General features: G+C 45.9%; 1 pseudogene; it reads left to right on the top strand.

Annotated features, from left to right (window-relative positions):
* Window positions 3,870–4,124, top strand: LOC100624875 (annotated as a pseudogene).

A 6,391-nucleotide genomic window follows, 5' to 3' on the forward strand; every position in this document is an offset into this window, starting at 1 on the left:
GCGCGACCGCGCACTGCGCAGGCGCGCGCGGCCACCGCCCGGGCCTCGGGCCAATCAGGGTGGCCCGACACCGCCCCCCTCTTTAGCTCGCGGCGACCACGCCCACCCCTGGCTGCGTCTAGCTTCTTAAAGGCGCACGAGTGCCGCACAGGTAGGGGTGGGTGCTGGGTCCTGTCTTGGGAGGGAATAGATAGCAGAGGCGACAACAATGCAGCAAGGTGTTGCGGGTCCCCGGTGCGAGGCGGCTGCCAGGTGCTTGACCGGACGCCCGGTGGCGTGGGGGCGGGGAGAAGACAGTTGGCCGGCTCAGCAGCTGCCAATGCGTGCAGCGAGGCGCCTTGCAGAGCAGCGCTGTGCAGCCTCAGGCGTGCTATACATCCGGGTCCTGGCTCGGCAGAGGGGGCTCGGGCGCGGCGCCCCCCACTTAGTTGGCTCCCGGCGGAGAAATGCGGGACCTCCTGCCCACTTCCCGGAGCTCGTGCATCCCTCACACCCGTAAGCGTACTCCTCTCGCTAGTTCTGGCTCCCCATCCACAGTAAACCTTTGGAATCTGCACTAACCGGAAACTCCCCTGCTCAAGAGCTCTCTGTGGCTCCTCAGTGCTCGCGGGCCACAGAGCTCAAAGTTTCTTGTATCAAAAGCAGGAAGAAAGAGGACAAAACTGTGTATTTCAGGGCCCATCCCTTGACATTATAAATATCAGGGCAAGAATTAGCCGAAATTTGAGTGCCCCAAATGACCCTGTTATCAAGATAAATGTTTGTGTGATATATGTGAGAGATATATATACATATTTTTTTTTTTTTTGGCTGTTCCTCAGGGCATGGCAAGTTTTCCAGGCCAGGAGTTGAATCCGCACCGAAGAAGCGACCCAAGCCATAGCAGTGACATTGCCAGATCCTTAACCACTAGGCCACTAGGGAACTCCTGTGCAATATTTTTTAAGAAAAATTAATGCAGGAGTTCCCGTCGTGGCGCAGTGGTTAACGAATCCGACTAGGAACCATGAGGTTGCGGGTTCGATCCCTGCCCTTGCTCAGTGGGTTAACGATCCGGCGTTGCCGTGAGCTGTGGTGTAGGTTGCAGACACGGCTTGGATCCTGCGTTGCTGTGGCTCCGGCGTAGGCTGGCAGCTACAGCTCCGATTGGACCCCTAGCCTGAGAACCTCCATATGCCGCAGGAGCGGCCCAAAGAAATAGCAAAAAGACAAAAAAAAAAAAAAAGAAAGAAAGAAAAAGAAAAATTAATGCAAAAAAACTCCATGATGAAGAAAATACTAATTTAAGAGAGAATCTAACTCTGCAGTTGCAGTCAATACCTCCCTCACCTCACCATAACTCATTTACCTCACCCAAAACTCTGACTCTGCAGGGTTTTGTTTTACTTTTTTTACAATGTTTTATTTTGGGGCACATCAAAGTTCCTGGGCCAGGGATCGAATCCTTAATTCGCTGTGCCACAGCAGGAACTTCGAGCACCAGAATCTTAATCCAGGTCTGACCTTCTCCACACGGTTATAAACTGCATCAGACTGTTCCAGCAGATATTCAGTGATAATCTCTCCATATATCAAAAACCTAATATATGCCAGACACTTTTGAATTAGGAGCGAACATCTTCTGCAAAGATCCAGATAATAAGTATTTTCAGCTCTACAAGCTACAGACAGCATCTGTAGCAACTACTCAACTCGGTGGGCATAGTCATGTACCAATAAAACTTCATTTTAGTCATTCCCATTATGGCACAGTAGAAACAAATCCAACTAGGAACCGTGAGGTTTCGGGTTTGATCCATATCACTCAGTGGGTTAAGGATCCAGTGTTACAGTGAGCTGTGGTATAGGTTGCAGATGCAGCTCAGACCTGGCATGGCTGTGGAGTAGGCCGTCAGCTGTACCTCTGATTGGACCCGTACCATGGGGCCCTCCATATGCCTTGGGTGCGGCTCTAAAAAGCAAAACAAAAACAAAAATCCCTTCATTTCTAAACACTGAATTTGAATTTTATAGAATTTTTACATATAATGAAATATTATTTGAATTTTGGTTCAGACACTGAAAAGAGAAACACTTTTAGCTCAAGGGCTGTTCAGAACAGTTGTCAGACCAAAAAGAAAACAAAAAGACAACTTACAGAATGGGAGAAAATAGTTTCAAATGATGCAACTGACAAGGGCTTAATCTCTAGAATATATAAGCAACTTATACAACTCAACAGCAAAAAAACCAATCAATCAATGGAAAAATGGGCAAAAGACCTGAATAGACATTTCTCCAAAGAAGATACACAGATGGCCAGCAAACACATGAAAAAATGCTCAACATCACTGATTATAAGAGAAATGCAAATCAAAACTACCATGAGATATCACCTCACACCAGTCAGAATGGCCATCATTAATAAATCCACAAATAACAAGTGCTGGAGGGGCTGTGGAGAAAAGGGAACCCTCCTGCACTGCTGGTGGGAATGTAAACTGGTACAGCCACTATGGAGAACAGTTTGGAGATACCTTAGAAATCTATACATAGAACTTCCATATGACCCTGCAATCCCACGCTTGGGCATCTATCCGGACAAAACTCTACTTAAAAGAGACACATGCACCCGCATGTTCATTGCAGCACTATTCACAATAGCCAGGACATGGAAACAATCCAAATGTCCATCGACAGATGATTGGATTCGGAAGATGTGGTATATATACACAATGGAATACTACTCAGCCATAAAAAAGGATGACATCATGCCATTTGCAGCAACATGGATGGAGCTAGAGAATCTCATCCTGAGTGAAATGAGCCAGAAAGACAAAGGCAAATACCATATGATATCACTTATAACTGGAATCTAATATCCAGCACAAATGAACATCTCCTCAGAAAAGAAAATCATGGACTTGGAGAAGAGACTTGTGGTTGCCTGATGGGAGGGGGAGGGAGTGGGAGGGATTGGGAGCTTGGGCTTATCAGACACAACCTAGAATAGATTTACAAGGAGATCCCGCTGAATAGCATTGAGAACTATGTCTAGATACTCATGTTGCAACAGAAGAAATGGTGGGGGAAAAACTGTAATTGTAATGTATACATGTAAGGATAACCTGACCCCCTTGCTGTACAGTGGGAAAATAAAATAAAATAAAATAAAATAAAATAAAAAAGAACAGTTGTCAGGATAGATTTGGCCCTTCCTTTCTTCCATTCTAATAGGTATGCAATGGTATCTCACTGGGGTTTGATTTTAACTCCCTAAATCTATGATTAGGATTCTCATTTTTTTCATGTGCTTATTAGTCATTTGTATATCTTCTGTGTTTTTTTCCTCATTTATAATGATTTTTATTTTTTCCATTAAAAACCATAGTTAGATGCCACGAAGTAGGTGGCAATGCATGTTGTTAGGCCTGAGGGCCTCTTCCATCCTCGTCAAGGAGAGTGCTAACCTCTCCTTTCATGCAACACTGATAAAAATGTTTATTCAAGTCTTTTACCTATTTTTAAAACAGAGGTTTTTTGTGTTGTTGAGCTGTAAGTTTACTATTAATCTCTCATCAGATATATGATTCCCAACTGTTTACTCCTATTCCCTAGGTTGTCTAGCTTAATATTAAGATGTTAGGGAGGGAATTCCCGTCATGGCTCAATGGTTAACGAATCTGACTAGGAACCATGAGGTTGCAGGTTTGATCCCTGGCCTTGCTTAGTGGATTAAGGATCTGGTGTTGCTGTGGCTGTGGTGTAGGCTGGCAAAACAGCTCCGATTAGACCCCTAGCCTGGGAACCTCCACATGCTGCGGGTGTGGCCCTAAAAAAAGACAAAAAAAAAAAAAATTCATGTGCTGGGGGGCGCCGCCACTGCCAAGATGGCAGTGAGAATTGCTGCCTTCCTGAAAAATGCCTGAGCTGAAGGGTCGGTGCTGGTGTCATCCTTCACCATCTGGGGCCTTGCTATAATTCTGCCTGTACTCAGCCCTTATACCAGCTATGCTGTTATGATCAACCAGGTCACACCCTACAACTACCCAGTGCCCCTCAGAGATGACGGGAACATGGCCTAAGTGCTCAGCCACCCCTGGGACCCCCGGGGCCCAAGCTTGGAGTGGCTGAAGAAACTGTGAGCACCTCCACTGACAGCGTAAGAGAGGCCTCCTCCCCAGTGGCCCCCACTAAAAATGTGAAAACCAATAAATAAGTAAAAATAAAAAATAAAATAAAATTCCTATGCAAGAGTTCCCTGGTGGCTCAGCTGGTTTAAGTTCCAGCATTGTCACTGCTGTGGTGCCAGTCACCGCTATGCCACAGGTTCCATCCCTGGCCTAGTAACTTCTGCATGCCATGCACGTGGCCAAAAAGGGGGAAAAATGAGCCAGTGTGGAAAATGGCTAGGTTTACTCAACCTGCAATTCCACTTCCCACAGAAATCACCAAAATGCTACTGATGGTAATAATACCAGCTAATATTTACTGTTCAACTATGTCTTAAGCATTTAACATGTTACCACCTCATCCTCACACCAACCCTATGAAATGTGTACCATTATTGGGTCCAATTTACAGATGAAAAAATCAGTCTTGAGTGGTTAAGTGACCCACCAAGATCACCTAGGAGAACAAGTACATTGAAATTGCTCTTGAATATTTAGACCTAGGCAATAGCTGAAGTTGCAGCTCAAGTCTGCAGGCCATCTCCTGGCAAGATCAGTCTATTTGTGCTAGTCATGCCTTCAACTGATCGGATGAGGCCCACCCACAGTAGGAATGGGAATCTGTTTTACCTAACAGTCCACTGATTTAAACATCAATTCATCCCAAAACCCTTCACAGAAACATCCAGAGTAACATTTGACCAAATATCTAGGCCTCCAGGGCTCAGCCAAGTGGATACATAAAATTAACCAGCCCGCATGATAAGTTATAATTTTGTTTGCAAAGATCTCTCTGGCAGCTGTGAAAAGTGGATATTGGGGAACTGCAGTGGAAGCAGGAGGCCAGGGAAGAGGCTGGTGCGGTCACCAAGGCAAGTGATGATAGGATCCTGAACCAGGGTGGGGGCCAGAGGGGATGTGGTGAAATGGACAGAGTCAGAGATTTAAGTGGTACAATTTAATGAGTTTTAATATCGTTATGTTCTTTTTTTTTAATATAATAGTTTATTATGCTAGTCTTTTTTTTTTTTTTTTGTCTTTTTGTTTGTTGTTGTTGTTGTTGCTGTTGTTGCTATTTCTTGGGCCGCTCCCGCAGCATATGGAGGTTCCCAGGCTAGGGGTTGAATCGGAGCTGTAGCCACCGGCCTACGCCAGAGCCACAGCAACGCGGGATCCGAGCCTCGTCTGCGACCTACACCACAGCTCACGGCAACGCCGGATCGTTAACCCACTGAGCAAGGGCAGGGACCGAACCCGCAACCTCATGGTTCCTAGTCGGATTCGTTAACCACTGCGCCACGACGGGAACTCCTCATTATGTTCTAATGTCATTTATTTGTGTATTTACTTATTTATTTTCAGGGCCACACCCTTGGCATATGGAAGTTCCTAGGCTAAGGGTCGAACTGGAGTTACAGCTGCCAGCCTATGCCACAGCCAAAGCAATGTGGGATCTGAGCCATGTCAGATCCCACAGCCTACACCACAGCTCACAGCAATGCCAGATCCTTAACCCACTGAATGAGGCAAGGGATCGAACCTGCATCCTCATGGGTACTAGTCAGATTCGTTTCCATTGCACCACAACAGGAACTCCCACTATGTTCTAATTTTAAAACATTTCTATCAGTCACCCCGAAAAGAAACCCCATCCCCATTAGCAGTCATTAATCATCTCCCTTCTCAGTCTCTGGTAACTACTATCCCATTTTCTATCTCTGAGGATTTGCCTGTTCTGGACATTTCATATAAATTGAATCACGCACTGTGAGGTCTTTTGTGACTGGCTTCTCTCAGTGAATATCCTATGTTCAGGGTTCATCCATGGTGTGGTGGTCTGTGTCAATGCTTTATTCTTTTGTGTAAATGAATAATATTCCACTGTATGGAATTCCCATCATGATGCAGCGGAAACGAATCTGACTAGGAACTATGAGGTTGCAGGTTCGATCCCTGGCCTCTCTCACTAGGTCAGGGATCAAGCGTTGCCGTGAGCTGTGGTGTAGGTCGCAGACAAGGCTCAGATCCCACATTGCTGTGACTGTGGCATAGGCTGGCAGCTGTAGCTCAGATTCGACCCCTAGCCTGGGAACCTCCATATGCCCTCAAAAGACAAAAAGACAAAAAAAAAAAAATTCCGCTGTATGAATGGCCCACATTTTATTCATCCATTTCAGCTACCACCGTCTCGGTCTTGGACCAGAACAACCCCACCTCCATGCCCGCCCTCCATCAACCCA

The sequence above is a fragment of the Sus scrofa genome, chromosome 2, assembly GCF_000003025.6.
Source record: "Sus scrofa isolate TJ Tabasco breed Duroc chromosome 2, Sscrofa11.1, whole genome shotgun sequence".
Classification (NCBI taxonomy): domain Eukaryota; kingdom Metazoa; phylum Chordata; class Mammalia; order Artiodactyla; family Suidae; genus Sus; species Sus scrofa.